Consider the following 20433-nt stretch of genomic DNA (forward strand, 5'->3'; position numbering starts at 1 on the left):
TTTAGTATATATCTGCAACCGGGGCAAACGATGGCTAGGGCACTGGCCCCAAGCATATTCGCCTCCACCGAAAATGCGGCCGCCGCGGCCTGGATTCGATCCCGCGACCTTCGTTCGGGTCAGCGCTAGTCGAGCACCATAACCACTAGACCACCGTCGCGGGTCGCCAGTTATGTGTCGATGCTTCAAGCCAGCGCAACCAGTCTTCCCGCTGGTCCCCTCTTTTTTTCGGTTTAATAAAGAGAACACCACCACCGACCACCTCGCAGTATGTAGGTGCTGCGTGAATAGAGGTAACTTCATGAACAACAACTTTTCATACGAGTTTCCCGCGGAAGCGGAAACGCTCGCACTGCCACTCCGTCTGTCACTCCACGGGTGTTTACCTCCTCAACCTGCTGCGCCGCTCCGACGGGCATGCGCTCGACGCGCGATGCGGCGCGCCGCCGTCGCTGACGCTGGAGGAGGGATGGCGCGACGTCGCCGGAACCCTTTCCCTTCCTCGGCCCTTTCCCTTAACTCTCTCACTCTCCGCGCGTTCTCTTGCGAGCTGGACTGGGCGTCGCGTCTCGTCGTTCCTTGCCGCTACTATCTCTTCGTCTTCCTGCAGTTACGAGCAACGAGGACGGGACGGACTGCAAGGGAGCCGTGCACGTCCGTAGAATGGAGAGGCCGAGCGCGCGTGTCTCCGTACAAAGAAAGAAAGAAGGAAAGAGGGGCAAAACAAAGAACGGCAAACGAAAGAAAGGAGGAAGAAGTGGGGGGGGGGGGGGGGGGGCACCCGCCGCAATTACGGTGATTTTCTGCGCTGCCCAGTCGCCGCCGAGGGAAGCGGGACGGGTCCCCTTGACCCCCGACCCCTCGCGCCGGACACGCTCTGCTGGCCCGAGCCTTAATCGCCGCCGTCCCTGACGTCAGTGTCACCGCCGGAGCACACCCTCGCCCTCCCGCCAACCACGACTACCTCCGTGCGCTGCCGCGCTAGCTCGCTCGCTCGTGCGGTCGCACGAGAAGCCGGGGCCTCCCGTCGCCTTCGCTGTGCGTGCGTCCCTCCCCGGATCAGCGAGCGCGCGTAGCGCGGGTTCTTGCGCGTTCGCGCTCTGCATGCTCAATGGGTAGCACGCACCGAACGTCGTAGGAAATCTGAGGAGCCGCCAAGGGTGTGGGTTCGGTTCCCGGCCGCGGCGGCCGCATTATGACGGCCGGAAATGCAGAGAACCACCCGTGTGCTTAGATTGAGGTGTCCGTTAATGAACCTCAGGTTAACGTAAGAATTCTGACACTAAGAACGAGAAAAAAAAAAAAAAACTAGAGAAGACAGAAAGGGCGCCTTTTCCAATCTTCTCTTTCAATCAACCAAGCACCACCTTATATTATCTGGCGCCATATCCTCTCTTCTCTCGGTCTTCTTTTTTTTTTTCCCTCGTTCTCAGTTTGGGGCACAAAAACACAATTATTTCTTCAAGCTATGTACCAACTCGCCCAACGTTCCACCCTTCTAAACTTCAGGTGGTCGAGAATAATTGGGAGTCCTCCCACTAAGACATGCCTCCTAATCGTATGGTGGTTTCGGCGCGTAAAACTACAAACAGTTATGATAATAAATCCAAAAGCTATACTATATACGCTGCGTGTTTCCGGAGTCAGCGACAATGTACGACAGTTGCATGCACGTGCCAGTCACTCTTAATAGAAAATTGTTTGTAAATGCATTGGCCAATTATGTCCACTCATTTCCAGAGCACGCGGGTTCGATTCCCGCGCACGGTGGCCGCGTCCCCGTATATGTCCTATAGAAACTTCGATGACTCCTTTGAACGGGCAGATGAGTTTGCACGTTCCAGGAAAAAAAAAAAAAGGGAAACACCTTCAATGCCAGAAAAATAGTTCGGCAAAACATTCCAAGATATGACGGATATGTAGAAAAGTAAATAATGCTATACGTAAAAGCACTCCCATTCGTCGTATGCACCTGCACTGCCAACACGTAAGTTATTATTATTATTATTATTTTTTTTTTGCACGAATCCCGGCGTCGCTTTCCTGCTGTTTTAGTTTACGTCATCGGCACGACTCCTATATTTAACACATACTATATGCACGGACTCTTAGTGCGGTTTCCCGGGAAAACAATTACTGCCGCTGTGCAGAGAAATATATATCTACAAAAGAACAAAAAACAAATAAAGAGCTCGTTTTAGCCGAGTAATGTCCTTGTTTATCTTGAATACGGACCTTAGGGTCACGTTTCTGGCCAAACGCGTAGGCAACGCGTAATCTAAGGGAGGAAGTCTGTACAAAGCACGCTGAAACTGCAGCTGTGCTTGGCAGCGACATTTAGATGATGCAGCGCGATCCAGAATGCTCAGCGGGCTTCGCAGTTACGTAGCAGAGATCTGCGTATAAGCGAGATGTGTGACTCTGCGGCTGTTTATGGAAATAACCTCCCTACGAAGACAGTGAGATTTTAGTGCAGGCTTTTATTTTATTTCGCTTTTTGTGAAATACAAGTACACCGTTACCAAGGCTTCACTGTTAGTCGGCACTGTGAAAAAAGAAAAAGAAAAAAACCCTCACACGGGTTATGCATTTACTTAAAACTCGAAGGCGAAAGCCTTCTTCTTTTTCTTGTCAGTCAGTTGTGCGCGTCTACCACACTAACGTGTGTACTGTACTGACGCATTCAAACGCGACATCAATTTTTTTTTTGTATGACGACTTGTACGCGCAATTGCTCGAGTTAACCACGTCATGTCTCGGCGAATCTGACCTCTAAAGATAATGTTGGCTCTGATCTACGCGGCCGAGTCGACATTACGCCGATATATGACCCGAACTATAAAGACGGTAGAAACGAAAGTATGTGCGTTACTTAGCCCTAAATTGTCCTGTTTCGATCCGTGAGTACTGTGCATCACCTGACATACTTGCACAGCGCAAACTGAACGAGGACACATGAGAGGACACAGCACAGGCGCTGTGTTGTGTCCTCTCATCTGTCCTCGTTCAATTTGCGCCGTGTAAACATGTCGACGCTAAATCACCAACTAGCCCAAGCTACCGTTCTGTCATGTCTATGTATTAGGTCGATGTCGAGGAAGTTGACGCCTTCGAGCCGTATACATAACATATGCAATAAATAAAATCAAAGATAACGCACCGACATAGTCTTTTTATATGCATAGGAACACGTGTGTTCAAGTGGGGTTACCGGTTACAGGGGTTTACAAAGCCTGCGAGATTTTTTTTTTTTGCTTGTTATGAGGGTGTTGACCTTTAGGCGCCGTGCAAGCGGTCTTTAGTAAACTCAGTTCCGGTGTTACACTCGAATAAAGAAGAAGCAAGAAAACAAAATAAAAAAATAACAAAACGGCAGCGCCATAACGAAAGAAGAAAGAAAAAAAATACAAGGAGGATAGAGGGTGGAGGAGGGGTGGAGGTAAAACGAACCTGTCACCTCTGTGGCCTTCGGAATGGCCCATAATCTAGGGCTCGTAATAAGCATACGTCACGAGGCAACAAACACCGGGACAACGAAAGCAACACAAAGCAAAGCAGCGCCTCAGAGGGAGGAAGCCAATGCTGCAGCAGCGGATGACGCGCTGCCGGTGTGAAAGAGCGGGGGGGAAAGAGGAAAGAGAAAGGGAAAAAGAGAGTGTAGGTTATTCCTCCACGTTTCGCATACAGCGCGCCGCCGGTCGCACATACATCCAAGAAGGCGCCGCTCGGAACTTCTGCTCTCCTCTTCCTGGTGGTGTAAATCATAGCCAATCAAAAGTCAAGCGGGCCATCTATGGGGGCACGCTGGGATTTGGAGTCAGAGGGGTTAGTGGCGTCAGATAAGGGGGGTGTCTGGCCAGGCACCCTTTCCCCCTTATAGAGGGGTAGTTGGGGGGGGGGGGGGTGCTGTCTGACCAGAGGTTACGGTCCTGTCAAACCGAATAAGAAGCGTATAAGAGAAAGGAGGTCGTTTCTTTCTTTCTTTCTCTCTTTCTTTCTTAACATCTTTCACTTTCTGTAGTATACATACGCGTCAGCGCTGTACTGCCTGCGGCACTTCGCCTCTTCTTTTCCGTGAAACGCATAGATCTCTCTTAGGGATTTCGTTTATACGGGCTACTGGTTGCCTTTCGTTATTATACGCGGCTTCACCTCGTGTAACCCCGCGTATAAGCGTTACAGCGCGGTGTCGTTGCCCTGCACTGCGAGTGTGTGGTGTACTGTTTCACGTAGAATACTCGTTCCGCGTGGTATCCGCGTGCGGCGTGGCGGTTTGAGGCTTCTCCCGCGCGCTGTCGCGTCGACCGCATGACGTCGCATTAGTCGACAAACTGTAGAAGAGCATGAACGTCGAGAAAGTGTGCGGGAGACCACCTTTCTACAGCATCGGAACAAGCTGGGGCACAAAGGGTGTAGCGAGAAATTTGCTCGGGGAGAAAATGGAGGGCAACCTTTATGTATGTTCGTCAGTGTGTGTGTGTGTGTATGTGTGTGTGTGTGTGTGTGTGTGTGTGTGTGTGGTTTTTACGTCCCAAAATCACGATATGATTATGAGGCACGCCGTAGTGGAGGGCTCTGGAAATGTAGATCACCTGGGGTACTTTAACGTGCACTATAAATCTAAACACTTTGCCCGCCAGCATTTCACGTTCGTCGAAATACGGCCGCCGCGGACGGGATTCGATCGCGCCACCCTCGTGTCAGCATTCAAGCACCATACCCACTACACCACCGCGGTGGTTTCTTACAAAAACTCTGTAGCATAGGTACGTTCGATGTGACTACACAGTCCTACAGGGGGCAATGCCCTCAATTGCACGATAGCAGAGTATGCGTTCGACGACTCCCGGACAGCGTGTCGATTTTCAGGATTGACAGCTTGGAATGTGGGATGTCCCTCGTTAATCCCAGCGTCTACCGAAAGCCGCGACCGTTCTCTACGAGCAAGGACCCTTGCTCTTAAGAGCATCGATGGGTACTCGTTATGGCTGCAGTACCTCACCCCTCTCTCTCTCTCTCTCTCTCTCTCTCTCTCTCTCTCTCTCTCTCTCTCTCTCTCTCTCTCTCTCTCTCACACACACACACACACACACACACACACACACACACACACACACACACACACACACACACACACACACACACACACACACACACACACACACACACACACACACACACACACTGGTATGTCCGTCGTTGGATGTCCAAGCCACGGCCGCGAAATGAAGCGAAGCCGCGGCCTTTGACGCATCCCATTCTCAACCACGCGTCCTATGCATGGAAGGCTTCGACGTATATAGGACCTCGGGGCGGCTTTACGAGCGTTGGCCCGCGCTGCGAAGGCCAACGTTCGGAGGTCCTTCCGTGCGGAAGAAGCTTTACGCGTCCGCTTGCAGAGACAGGCCAGTCGGAGAGGGACTCCCTCCTTCCTATATTGCCAGTGCAGTATAGTATATACGAGGAATAGATGCATCAGGCCGGAAGGCCTCCCGCTTATACGCAGCACAGCAGCGGCCGCTACAAGCGGCGGCGGACTGCGGCGTGAAATATGAAAAGGCGCATTGTCTGGGAACGGCGGAGTCGTCGCTATACCGCTGCTGCTGCTGCTGCTGCTATGTGCGGCAGCTGGGATCTCGCGTCGGCTTCGGAGATGCCGCCGTCTCTGGCGGCATAAACTAGCCGCCGCCTGCCTGCGGTCTCTTCTATGCTTTCTCGGCTCGGCGCCTTGCCGCCGCTGTCGCTGTTGTGAACTCCGGTGGCGGCAGCTCGAACGGACCTCGAAATGGCTGCGACTATACGTCGATGATTGCGCAGAGTTGCGTGCAGTGGGAGCCCCGAGCGCTGCGCGAGTGGATCGACGGCGTTTCGTATTGCCGGATTGTTTTCCGTTTTTTTTTCTTCTAAATGAGGTGGGGGAGGGGTGTAAACTTGAAGTATAGACATGGACAGGCACGTAGGCAAGGGCGGGGGGGGGGGGCGCCCCCCCCCCCCCCCCCCGAAATTCGTAGAGCCTTCTATATTCCCGGGCAACTTTCTTATTTTCTTTTTGCGATGAAAAGACTTTCTTTCGAATAATCAGGCCTTGTCCCCCCCCCACCCGAAAAAAAATCCTGGCTACGTGCCTGGATATGGACGCGCGTGGGATCGATTCTCCGCAATGGCGACGATCACACGAGGCGCAAGATGAAGCAGGATGAGGCGCGCCGCTGAAGCAGGTATGTGGGCTGTGAATCTTCGAACGGAGATAATTTTTCTGAAACCACCGCTCTGTCTTTATTAAGGCGAAAGCATTGTATGCCTCATCAAACCAGAGCAGTGACCGTCGGCTTGAACACGAGTGTGCAGAAAATTATAATGTGCTGACTAAGACGAGAGCAAAACAGCGCTAAACACCGGACGGAGAAGAACGACAGACACAAGCGCCGAGTTTCAGCGCTTGTGTCTGTCGTTCTTCTCCGCCCCGTGTTTAGAGCTGTTTTTCTCTCGTCTTACTCATGTGCCATCCAGCCCAGTTACGCGCACTTCTGTAATGTGCTGACGTCGCAGGTCGCCAAAACTTGTGACATCGTCACGAGGTCAGCCCCGCCACGGTGGTCTAGTAGTTATGGCGCTCTACTGCTGACCCGAAGGTCGCGGGATAGAATCCCGGCCGCGGCGGCGGCATTTTCGATGGAGGCGAAAATGTTTGAGGACCGTGTACTTAGACTGAGGTGGACGTTAAAGAACCCCAGATGGTCGAAATCTCCGGAGCCCTCCACTACGGCGTCTCTCATAATCATATCGTGGTTTTGGGACGTTAAACCCCAGATATTATTATTATTATTATTATTATTATTATTATTATTATTATTATTATTATTATTATTATTATTATTATTATTATTATTATTATTATTATTATTATTATCACGAAGTCACCCTGACGTCGCATGATGGTGTCACAGCGTGACATCATCAAGGCGCGCCGATCTCGGAGGCAGTTCAAAACCACGCCGGATGCAGTAATGGCGGGGGGGGGGGGGGGGGGGCATCGTTATGGGTAGCAGTTTTGGAGTAAGTTGTGACGTCACTAAAAGAAGGGAATGAGGCGGGCTGGCAGTTGCATTCAGCGGCTCGCAATTCAGTACGCTTTTAAACTAAGCCAAGCACTTGCGCGCTTGGCCACGCTACACTGCACGCAACAAACGGATAATCCGGCGCTCTTGGTTCTCGGATTGATGTAGGTGGTGTCCGGCGGAGAGTCCACTGGTGCCGTCGGACGCGCGCAACACTTCTGCAAGCGGTCGGGTCCCTCTTTTTTGCGATGCCGACGCTGCCACGAGGTTCTTGGCTGCGGGCGATGCCCTCTCACTCCACCCTTCGCACCCTTTCCCGTGCGCCGCCCGTGGGAACAAAAATAGAGGGAGAGGAGGCCGTCTCTTCTCCTCTCTTACGCGATACACCGTCACACGCTTCTGCTGCATTTTCACGCCTGTTGCGCGCTTTACACACACACATACACTGCCGTATATATATATATATATATATATATATATATATATATATATATATATATATATATATATATATATATATATATATATATATATATGTTATCTTTTCGTCCACTTTACTTTCTTATTCCAAATACTACAGATAACACCCCCTATACTTTTCTTGGCGTTGTAGTCTGTTAGTTCTCATTAATATTGTGTCTAACAAAGAAAACGAGCCCTTAAGATTCATCTTCTTTCCTTCATTCTATATATATATATATATATATATATATATATATATATATATATATATATATATATATATAGTCGGATTTTGATCTAACAAAGCCCGATTTTACGAATTTCCCGATCTAACGAAGAAATTTCCATTCCCCGGAAGGTACCCATGGAGTTCAATGTTGTCATCAACTAGAAATAACGAGGCTTTCATGGCACCGAATTCGATTTACAGGGACACTAAAGGGAAAATCTATTTTTTTCTCGTATTATATGTAGTAAATTACTCTTTCACAATACCAAAACCACCACGCTTGCCGCGATAAGACGCTTCGTAAACGAGAAAACGCGCGAAAAGAAAATGCGAGTGGCGACCCCTTATTGAAGTTCCTGCACCAATCGTCGTGACGTCATAGATTTTGACAGCGTCCGCTAGTGCTTACGTAGTTCCTAATCGGCAAATATTAAGTACATTGTACTCTGAGGGGGCCAGAGGCTTAGCATACTAAGTTTCAGAAACATTCGTTCAGCCAGTGAGGCCTAAATGCGACTAAAACATTTCGAAATCCGTGACGTCACGTGCGGAGATTTCGGCGCGAAGTTTAGGAATGAACTTTGACCTTGACGTTTCTCCCCTATTAATAAACCTATGATGTGAAATTAACGACAATAGAGTTTTCAGAGTATGATTTATCAATCTAAACTGATTCATTGCTTCACTTTATATATTGTCCCTTTAACGATGTTTTCCGGAAATAAATGAGGGAAAATGCGGTGATTTTTACACAGACGGCTTTTCTTCGGATGTGCGCTGTACCCCTGTCGCATTAAGTCATAGCCGCCCTTGTCATGTCAATAGGCTTAAGTGCGGAGCACTTTAGGGGCTCGGGCTCTCGTATGCTGTCGTCGCTTGGCGCTACGCAGGCAAAACTATATATATATATATATATATATATATATATATATATATATATATATATATATATATATATATATATATATATATATATATTCAGACGAGGGTGAATATGGGAGGATCACGCTGCCGGAGTGCGCCAGGGCAGAAAACAGGCGTTGGTGCGGCATCGGGAGCGCCATGGGACGGTCCCGCATCAGCCATCGTGATGGGTCGCGGTAGTGTCCGGCTACGCAATTCCAGGATGAAGACCGGGCGTACCTAGCACCTCCACCAATTCAAACGAGGCTGTATTAAAGGCAGGAGTGTCGACAACTGGACAACGGTTTTACTACGACAAGGGCTAACTAGCAGCGCGGGTAGCGATCGCTCGTCGTCGTCCTTATCTTCTCTCTTGGTCAAGCCGCATGTCCACTACCTACATTACAATATATATATATATATATATATATATATATATATATATATATATATATATATATTATATATATATATATATATATATATATATATATATATATATATGTGTGTGTGTGTGTGTGTGTGTGTTGTGTGTGTGTGTGTGTCGAGAAAAGATGATTCTAGGTCCGGGTAAATATACGCAGTGAAACAGGCGCGCGTACGAAGCGATTTATTGACGTTTCGGCCGCGGGTCCGGCCTTGAAGGCCGGACCCGCGGCCGAAACGTCAATAAATCGCTTCGTACGCGCGCCTGTTTCACTGCGTATATATATATATATATATATACAATCATAGTAATGCCCACCGTATCGTATATTCTACATTGAGTTTCAAAGATTGTAATCAGGGGCGTAGCCAGAAATTTTTTTCGGGTGGGGGGTTCAAATGCTTTATGTGTGTTCGTGCGTTCGTTTGTATGTGTGCGTTATATATACGCAAGCAAAATTTAAAACTTTCGGGGGGGCTGAACCTCCCAACCACCCCCCACCCCCCACCCCATGGCTACGCCCCTGATTGTAATGATCATTTAAGCATGGGAAGGATCCGTACATCGACTCAGAAGAAAAATTAGGGTCGCTTTACATTTCTTTTATTACGAAACTTCTCGTGAGGTTTTTTTTTTTTTACGATGGATTAAAAACATGATAAGTAATTCTATAAAGGGTAACATGCGCGGCCACCGCTATATGACATATGGTATGGCACGTAAGCTCTCCAGAATAATAATTTCCTAAACGTCAGACTCAGGCTCGAAATCACGCGACATTGCTTTAGAATGCAGAAGCAGCAACAGAATCCGCGCATGCAGTAAAGGCGTGACCAGTCAGTTGACGCAAATACTGCAAAACAGAAAGAAAAAAAAAAGAGAGAAAGACGGATTATCTGACCTGGTTTGCGTGCGACTTCGAAACCTTCCCGAATCACCGAAAGATCGATGTTCTATTGTTCTTTTCATTTTTGAAGATCGCAGCAGGTTGGTGTTTTTGTTGCGTGGACGTTATACAATCGCGCATGCATGTGTGTGGGATCATGCGCGACGTTTTATTGTACAGTATCGAAAAAGTGCGCTAAATGATCGCAGTTTATTTTTTTGTTTTTTTTTAGCGCGAGTAGGAGGCAAGGTATGAAATACTTAGTTCCCAGCATTTCTCTCTCTCTCATTGAAAATGACCAACGCTGCACGAAGGGGCAGCACCATGAGGAGGGGGGGGGGTCAATGAATCACATTATTCATGCCAGTGCATGAAAACTCACAGGGTCCCTTATGAATCCGCCTAAGATGACTCGAAGACGAAAGCCATCTTCTTTTTCTTCTCAATCGATTGTATTGATCTCAATTGATTGTATCGACTGTACAAATCTTCTTGCACCTAACGTGGATAGGCCTTGCACTGCCTCCAGGATATGCCCAGCTTTGATTAAGCGACGACGTCGTGTGATGACGTCATCGTACGACGTCACGTTATGTGACGTCATGATTACGTCACAAATGTTGGCGATCTGTGACGTCATCGAGTGATGATTTCTTGCGTCGCTCGTTTTGACGTCGTCGACAGTCAATTTTCGCCTCTGATGAGGCGTCTAAAACATTCGCCTTAATAACGTTATTTCTAGACTGCCCCAACGTACGTTTCATTCATCGACAAGCGCGTTTTTAATGAACGTGGCGAGCACTAAGATAAATATATTTGCAGGGAAAGCTTGAATAAGCTCGAAAAACGTGACAAGCTACGGGCAGATTCTACGAACGACTCGGTGGAAAAAGAAGCCCAGTTCCGCTTATTACAAGCGGTACTGACAACCCTGCCACCACATGTTCGCACATATGAAGAAGTCTTTCGCTGCAACGATAGCTCTCCTTTCTTGGGTACTATAATAGGGCATCTGCTGCGCAAGAGACGACAGGTGCTTGCGTTGCGGCCTATGTTTCGTGGCGTGTAGGAGCTGCGCCCTTGGCTGCAGGGGTATGTATACACCGGGAGGGGCGGGTTACAAGCGCGAAAACGCGGGGCCAACTGACGTACGAGAGAGATTAAAGGAGAACGGGAGGGGAGCAGCGGGGAAGCCACTTCCGAGCGGTTCATCCCGGGCCTTCTCCTCGTCCTCTTCTTCTTCTTCTTCCTGGACCTCCTCGGAAAGCAGCAGGTGCATCGTCCGGGCCCGCTCGTTGGGTCCGCCGCCGCGCGGATGCGCGCGCGGTGTGTTCAAGGAGCCGGCCGCGGAGTGCGTTGGCACCCACGGCCGCCGCCCTACCGCGGTGCCTTCGCGAGTGCACCGCGTGAGTGCGATGACAGAGCTTGTTTGCCTCTGGACCGCAGTGGCAGAGCATTTTCTGTCGAAAGAAAGAGTGTGAGAAACGAGACAAGGTTTCTTAGGTGCGCTGGTCGGTTCGTGAATATTGTGCCAGAACAGCGCAAAAAAGGGAGAGAAAAAATATATATAAAAAAGAAAAGAAAGTGCCGTGTCCTGTGTGTTCACTGTGCTGTTTCTTCGGTTGTTTCTTTCTTTCTTTCTTTTTTTTTCGCTGTTCTGCCGTGAAAGAACAGGAGGCGCGGTGCTCTGTCGTCCTTTTTTTGGTCGGAATAATCAGACCCCGCCTTTTTTTTTCAGCGTAGCAAAATCGTGGCGTCGTTATTCTTAGCTTTTCATTAAAGTGTAGTCGTCATCAGATGAGGGGAAAGTTAAAATGGACAAAAAAGCAACTTGCCATCGTTGGGAACCGAACCCAAAGCCTTCTCATTATGCGTGCAGGCGATCAGCTACGGTGGTATGCGCGCGTGTGTGTGTCACAGAGTAAAACAAAAGAAAATAACAAATAACATGGGGGGTATCGTGTGCCACCCTCAGGAAGAATTAGCGAATAAGTAATGCTTCCCAAAGTGCATTTACAAAGAAAAAACATTTTTTTTTTATTTGAATATACTGCAGGCCTTTCACGGCCCATGCAGGTGTGGGTACATGGATACATGAAAAAAACGTACATTGTCAAAAATTCATGGTGCAAATTCTATACACTGTATGAGGTTCATGAATGAGTCAATCGTGTTACAACACACAATATCATTAGGTAAGGTATTCCAGAGGGAGATAGCCGACGGAAAAAGGGAATGTTTGTGAGCGTTCACAAGACTTAGATGTTGGCGGATTGTTTTAGAACGATTTAGTCGCAATGAGTGTTTAGGCGGATCTTGCAGGTAAATAGAACGTGATACGTGGAAGTGACCATGATATAATTTGTAAAGGAATTTCAGAAATATAGAAATTATTTAGGGTCTAAGCAATGAAAACGCGATCGAAAGGCTGTAAATGGTAAACGTTACGCTGACTAAATGTAAAAAAAAAAAAAACGAAGTTATAAGTAGGAATCATCATTTACGTAATGTTTAGATAGTGTTGGTGGCCCTGAAATTTAATGTGCGAAGCAAATGAGGCAAAAATGTGTGTGTATGTGCGTGTCTCTTAAGCACGCTCGCAACATAGTGAAGTGCTTCGATAAATGAGCACGCAATAGATATAAGCATCCGCAACAATATTTCAAGCACTGGGTCGTGACGTGGGAACACATCTGTGTACCCGCTTCCTGTATATTCGAATTCGCCGCTGATGTTATTCGGCGTTATCGAAAGCACCTTGCGGAGTTATACACGCTATCGCAAGAATGTTTTCTTCCTGTGCGCGCGTTCCATCTCTTTTATACAGTCGTGCCAGATCTGGTCCCGCGATGCATCAGTTATAGTTTCGTGCTCCTAATGGGAATCACGTTTGGCGAGATTAATTAAGGTCGTGATGGGGTGGTCGACGACGCACCGTTGGGTCACGAAGCGTGCGAGCGTTGATGCTGTAGTCGCTATAGCAGGGGCCACGTTAGATTAAGATCAGAGGACAGGTTTATAGGGAGATAGGGGCCGAATTTCTCGTGCGATTAATCCGGCCGCGTTCTCTGTTTTCTAGTTTTGATTGGGTCAAGCTAGGTCAGCGTCTGCAGCTTCCCGTTAATACCCGTATGTAGAAGACGGCTGCAACGGTTGCTTTTGGAGATCCGTATGGCAAAGTCCGTCGCATCGACATTGGGCTGGGGCTGCTGTTTAGGCAATGGACTACAGTGCGATGACACGCGGGCTGTCGCAATATAGGTCACGTGTCACAATTATTCGCGTGTCTAGAAGTTGCGACGGAAAGCTCTATAGGACGGGGCACCTGGTGTACTCCAGATCGATAAGCGGCCATCGCTATCACACTATATACGCTCTAACTGGATTGTTGATATATGGCTTGACGCCAGGAACAGGAGTCATTAGGGCCAAGAGTCACTAGGACCAAGAGTCACCAGGACTAAGAGTCATCAGGACCAAGCGCCATCAGGAGGAAGAAGAGTCACCAGGACCAAGAGCCATCAGGAGCAGAGTCACCAGGACCAAGAGTCTTCAGGAGCAGGGGTCACTAGGACCAAGAGTCATCAGGAGCAGGAGACACCAGAACATACTCACCAGGACCAAGAGTAATCTAGATCAAGATTCATCAGGAGCAGGAGTCACCAGGACCAAGCGTCATCGGGACCAAGAGTAATCAAGACCAAGAGTCACGTGGAATGAAGAATGAGTGATAACGTTGATATTCGTTCGCTCCTCGTTTTATGCCTGAATCTGTGTATAGTGCACTGGCAGTTCCTCGGAATGATGTTCCATCATTTTATACCTTTTATTTTCACAGAAGAGGTTGCAAATGAGATGACATATATATATATATATATATATATATATATATATATATATATATATATATATATATATATATATATATACATACCTCTGTGACTGGTAAGAGTGCTAGAATACTTTACATCATATCTCAGTGTTGTAAACCGTTCACTTCCTTTATGATTGAGTGATTGGTTCATTCGTTTATTCATTCGCTAAAGCTGCAAACTGCCGGTGAGCTCATCTATAGCTGTGTGAGTGCTCGCAATGGCTCAATCAATTCCTTCATTCGTTCGTTCCTTCTGCACAATAACGGTTTCTTGGCAAGTTCGGCGTCTTTCATTTCGCCCCGTCCTTCGCCGTTATTCTATACTCTTTCGCACTATTTTTTCATCACCCGTTGTGTCATTCATTCATTCATTCATTCATTCATTCATTCATTCATTCATTCATTCATTCATTCATTCATTCGCACTTTCACTAACGGTTCAAACTACCGATCACTTGGCCGCTCACTTTGGGAGGAGCTCGCGAATGCACGACACCGTTCGATCCGTGGGAGCGGTCCGGGAGGAAGGCCGACGCTGTTTTCACCCCGCGAAGGGAGGCTTCACCGCCGAGCGCGCACGCGTTTCCTGTATTGACGAGGGCGAGCGGTTATCTCACAGCGCCTGCGGCACCGCCGCCGTTTGCGGTAACAGAGACGCCGGAAGTCTGTGCCTCCTCCCCCTTACGCACCTTCTCCGTGCACCCCTTGGCCTCCAATTACGTCGCGAAGAAATCGATCTACGGAGCGGGACTCGGCGGTGGCATCGACCAGCGTACTACGACTACTACGACCGCCCGGGGCAAGTCTCAGCCTCTCGCCACCGCCACCGCGCGCTCTCTCTTTCGCGCCGTTGGAAGAACAGGTGCGACCAGAGCGATCGGTTTGGAGGCCGTCGCCTCGGCTTGCAGGAGCCAAGCACTTTCAGGTGAAAGCGTCGTCGCGCACGGTGCAGGCGGGCGCCAATACCGGTCCACTCTGCGGAAGACGAAAGCGCAGTGTGGTCTAAGAGGGCAGTAGTGTTGGCTGTACTAGTTTAGTAGTGGCAGTAGTACCGGAGGGTCAGCTCGAACGGTCACATTACCGATCACTGTGCCCTTTTCGAAGATCCTATATCCTGCATCAGTAATTGGTAGTCGCTATAGACATTTTCACAGGAGAGCAAAAAACACCGCCATGCTGGGCTGGGGCACGGGAGTACACAGGCTGACGTCACAGCCTCGGCAGTGCATTTGGGGGGGGGGGGGGGTCACGACTATTTAGCACAGCCCAAAGAGGATTATAGCGGCGCCCGGGGAGCCGTCTGTGAAAAGGTCTATGTTAAGGCGAAAGATGCCTCATCAAACGCGAAAAGTGTCCGTCGGCGTGAACACAAGTGATACATAAGAATCATGATGTGATGACGTCACCACATGACGCCATCGCGACGTCACAAGTAGCTAGAACTTGTGACGTTATCATGACGTCCCTGTTACTTCATATAACGTTACGTCACATGACGTCATCCCGTCACAACGTCGCTAGGTCATATGTGGGCCGATTCCGGAGGGACTGCAATACAACTTGAAGTGCAGAAAGCTTGCAACGCTTCCGATCCCGGAGGCAGTGCAAAACCACGTTAGGTGCATAAAGCTTTTGGGGGATGAGTACATCGACTGAGTAGAAAAAGAAGATGGCTTTCGCCATCTAGTCGTCTTAGGCAAATGCGTAAGGGACCGTGTGACTTTTCTTCTTTTTTTTTCTTTTTCTTTACGTTCTGCAACTTTCTAAACAAAACCGCTGCGGTCACTTCTGGTCATGTACATATGTATTCGACACGACTAAAGTTTTGCTCAGTCACCGTCGTGTTGCATCGGCTCATGTGGACAGACTGCTGTGGCATTACGTGACGTGTATGTTGAGTGAACTTGAGTCACACCCATCGTCGCGTTCTTTGCACGAGAGATATTTTTTTTTTATCGCGGCTTTTTTTTTTTTTTTTTTTCATAGGCAGTTCATTAGAACAGATGCTGCCAGGTTTTGAAAAACTTACTTTTCAAAGATTGTTCGATGAACAGAGGCTTCTAACTTTGTCGTTTTCTTTCTCTGCCTCTAAACTATGCCCGTTGGTCTACATGTTACAGCTTAGACGCAAGCGGCTCACATCACGCGTTTTTATGGTCGGCTGCAACCTTTTTCCTCCGTTTGAGCGTGCCGCACGCCTATATTTCTACCGGGCCTCCTCATTCCATTCTCGTCTTATCTTCCGGCATTTTGACTCCATATACGTTGTCCGCCATTTTGTCTCCTACCGAAACGGGGAACCGGTAACTCGCGAGATGGCTCTCTCCGCAACATGCCGCGTTGCAAGGCGTGCATCTGTGTTGAGATTGGTATCTGTCTCAGCATTACTCAGCGGTCTGATAACGGCTCGCAAGTTAAGAACACTTTGGTACGCGCGGTTCCAGCTTATGTGCGTGGAAAACTCTGCGGGATGCGGTGTTCAACGTGACTCAGCCATATCTTTATTTATTGTGAAGAATGTCTTTTCGTGGTTGCTCGGGCGGTGGGGGCATAAATAAACGGAATAACTGTCAGAAAGCAAATAACAACGATAAAATAAGTATTAGAGCCCTTGTTGATTCCCATCGACGTAATGCTTAGAAAGAGGAGCCGTTAAGCGGTTAACGGGCTACTGTGTTTTCAGCCTGCACATACGTATATATGTAGCGATTATTTGTGTGTTACGGATTCCTGTGAACAAACAGCCTGTGCGACTCTGTTCGTTAAGTGTTGCAAGCGTGCAACAAGAACAGCACGTGGCGTCGTCATAGGTATTATTTTCTTTGTGTATTTACTTTCTCTATGCCCTTTGTTTCAATCTCGCCCAGAAGTCTGTGTAGAGGGGCAGCACACCCCCTAAGAACAAACATGCTCAAAGCAGAAAGCATGCAGTAATCCCCCCCCCCCCTTCCCAGTAAAGAAATGCTGGTTTGCGCCGCCCTTGAGTCTATGTTGTAGCATATACATACGGCGGCCTGTACCGCCGACCACTGTCTTGTCGGAGTTAACCGTTATTTAAACAACCAGCCGAGACCAAGAGATACGTTTACATGAGATCAGAGGCAGGTTAGGTTGGCATGAGGAGCGTTCTTCTAAGCAACTATTATCAACACGTGGAGAATGAGAAGAGGCCCTGCAAGAGCTACATCGGTGACATCCAATCAATAAAGCATGCCCAAGACACTTGAAATAAACACAATTGAGAAGACAGATCGCCTTCTCAGAGGAATATATCTGTACCAGTGGCAGATCAATTGAACGTGGAAAACTTCAGCTCACGCGAACAGTTCTGGATTGCCGAGCAGCAGCAGTGAAGGTATATAGCGTTAAAGCCTGCAGTTCCACGTACAACGCGTCTTCTCAATCAAGAAATCATCTTTCGTGGTCATCGTTTCGCGGACTTGTTTGTTGCATGATGTCGTTCATTAAACGTTTACACTATTTGGGAAGTTATCCACTGTATCGCTTCATGCTTCGCTCCATTTTGAAAAAGGTTTAAATGTACGAATAGAGTAATCTGCATTAGCCTTGGTCAAGCGTGTAGTCGAGCCAATTTGAAATGTACGGAGTCGTCACGAGTGCCTATACTGCAACTTTTCAAGTAGCTATAGGAAATTAAGAAAGAAACGGTGGTTCCCCTGACGCTTCCTAGCTGTCGCGTTAATAATGCACGCGAGCTGCATTATGTATAGGGCGACAATCTTCTCTCGTCCGCACACACGCATGCACAAGCGTCCACAGTGTCACGTGTGTATAAAGGCGCATAGCGTCGTTGCACACTCGTGCCCAAATACAATGGTAACGGTTAATTCACCCAGAGCTGAGCCTCATATTTTCAGCACCGACCTTGACAGGCGCTACCGGTCTTCTTAAACGCGAGTAAAAAGGGAAAAAAAGGGGGAAGAACAAAGAAAAGAAAAACTCCACGAAGGAGGAGGGGTAGAGGGGTTCTATGTAAGCTCTCTCTCCATCTTAACGAAACCACTGCAGTGCTGCAGTCAGCTCAGAATGTCACTTCTATAAGGCGCGCGGAAGTGTCCCTGATTCGAATATGAAGGAAGGAGAGGAGGAAGGCATGCGCTTGCGTGGTTCCCCAGTCGCTATCTTGCCCGCACCGTGTTTTGGAGCAGCCGCAGTATTCGTATCATCCGAGAAGCGAGTAAGAAGAACAGGCTGCAGGCCGCTCCCTTAACGCTAACTGCCGGTGGTGCCATGATTGTTGCGTGTGTACAAACTGCATGATGATGCTACTGCATGATGCAGCAGCAGTTGGAGGAGGACGACAACAGAGACGGACGAGGGGGGAGGGGGTGGAGAGGAGGGCTGAGTTTGAGGGGATAAACGAAGGGGGTCGCGCACGGATCAACGTCCTCGCTGTGTGCGTGCATGCTCCCTTGGCGCTGCCAGAGCAAAGCATTTGCGGACACGCACACGTATACAGACGCCGACGACAGCGCTAAGGCAGCGACAGTGTACGGAGAGGCAGAAGCACCGTCCTGGGAACCTTTCGGGGTGCCCGCGGCTCCAGCGACGTCGTCGTCCCATTCCGCGCTTGACCGCCGCCGCTCTCTTGAGCGCCGGAAATCGTCGCGTAATTGCGGCGCCCTTTGCTGACCCCCCGAAGAAGGAGCTTCTAGCCTTCGCGACGACGCCGGATGCGGACGTTCCGCAGTACGAGAGGAGACGCTTGCTCCTCCCTCCGCTGTGCTCCACAGTGTGCATGCGGCATGGGGGGCTCATCCTTCGTTGCTGCCGTATAGCTATAGCGACGAAACTCTACGGTAGCCACAGCGTGCCGCGGAAAACGTCTCAGCGGGCGCGACGCTGCTCCCGAAAGGCGCCTCCCCGCCTTCCTCTTCCCCACACCCGTTCCAACGCGTCTTCTCTCCTTGCGTTCTTCTTCCTGTAACACCCTCCTCTCTGTATGCCAACTGAGTTATGATAGTGACCTGCTCCTCGCAAGCTGGAGCAGCAGCTGATCTCGACCCCAACTTGGCCATCATATCACGTGAGCTGGACGCTATTACGTCGTGCCCCTTCTGCAGGTTCCTCTTCCCCGTCGGGGTAAGGTGCATGGCTGCCCGAGGTGTCGTGCGTCGTCTCGTGGTCATCCGCCGTTTCATCGGGAGCGTATCAGCGGCGAGGCTGAGAGTACTAATAATTGCTGGGGTTGTACGTCCCATAACCAGGCTGATATTCAAACCATACCAGTGGTGTAGCCAGTGCCACGTGCCCGGTGTCACTCACCCCTTGGCAATGCTACTGGACCATATTGATGTATGGTTACATGTTCCAGATTAGGTTTGCATATAGCTTCTATTCTACGTAGGCAGTGGCAGTCTTCACACGCTCTGAGGTTGCGTTCCTATGAAACGGAAAACTGACAACCACCCGTTCGTAGCACGAAGCCACAAGGAATTCCATACGGATTTCCCAGAAAGGAAAACTTCTAATTTAAGAAACATCGATCGTCCTCATCCGGGGGTCGAACCAGGGGCCAACGCCTATCCCGGACGGTCAATTTAGCTAACCAGGATGCTAGCAATTGACAGCGCGAGGACGAATCAGTCTACAGCTAGAAGCACATGGACATTGGACACAAAATATTGCAAATTAGTTCTGAAACTTCGCCCTCCTAATGGAGAACCCTGCGTATGCCTATGGGTGTAGGTGACGTATTCTTCAAAGAGAAGGATAAACAGAATGAAACGAAACCAAAGCTAATATGAACATAATGAAACATGGCATGTTATACAATATTAGTGGTTAAGGCATGCGCGTATCAGCATAACTTCGCATTCCTGGCATGAAGGTATGGATAGCTTGCACTCACACTCATAGGCGTGCGCAGGGTTCCCCATTAGGGGAGGCAAAGGTTCGTCGCAGCGCCCCGCCCACCATACTAAGTCAATGTATGGGGCAGATTTTGCGCCCCCCCCCCCCCTCTTGGGTGACTAGAAGGGTCAATGTACGGGGAAGACTTTGCGCCCCCCTCTTAGGTGATTAGGGGGGGCGGCCGCCCCTCCCCTGCCCCCCCTTTGCGCACGCCTATGCTTGCACTGACGTCATCGTGGCCGCCATATTAGGACACTAGCAGGTGACAGCACGACACGGCGCCCCTTGCAACGGCAGACAAAGCGATAACAGAGAGAATACTGGAAACAGTGCCACAATCAAACGATGCATGCCTGGTATACTGACGTCACCAAAGTAGCGTATAGCAGAGTGAGAAGCTTCTTCTGTGACGTCACGTCCTGTCTACTCATAGGTCGCTTAAATTGTTGAGTAAACGAAGCGTACGTGAGAGTGATGGAGATTGTCATTTCGAGACGAGATAAACGGAGACAATCACGAGATTTGTTTATATCATCGATATCTCTTATCACTATAATCGCAGTATAGTTTCCAATTCCCTGAAATTGCGTTCTTCTTCGTTGCTTGCCTGCATGTGTGCGCGCTCGGCCGCCTATTGCCAAAGCAAATATGGCGGTTCGTAACAGCTGACGGAATTTCAGAAAGAGAGTGCGCGCGCGCACCTTCCTGCCCGTTCCTTAT

At 49.0% G+C, this 20433-nt stretch overlaps 1 long non-coding RNA gene across 1 annotated transcript in view; it reads left to right on the plus strand.

Moving 5' to 3' along the window:
• Positions 1–2003, plus strand: part of LOC125760068 (uncharacterized) — a 51046-nt gene extending 49043 nt beyond the window's left edge. The window contains exon 4 of the long non-coding RNA XR_007417731.1: positions 1741–2003. This is a non-coding gene — a long non-coding RNA (uncharacterized LOC125760068). The remainder of the gene's footprint in view (positions 1–1740) is intronic.
• The last annotated feature ends 18430 nt before the right edge of the window (positions 2004–20433 follow it).

Source organism: Rhipicephalus sanguineus, chromosome 10, assembly GCF_013339695.2.
Source record: "Rhipicephalus sanguineus isolate Rsan-2018 chromosome 10, BIME_Rsan_1.4, whole genome shotgun sequence".
Taxonomy (NCBI): domain Eukaryota; kingdom Metazoa; phylum Arthropoda; class Arachnida; order Ixodida; family Ixodidae; genus Rhipicephalus; species Rhipicephalus sanguineus.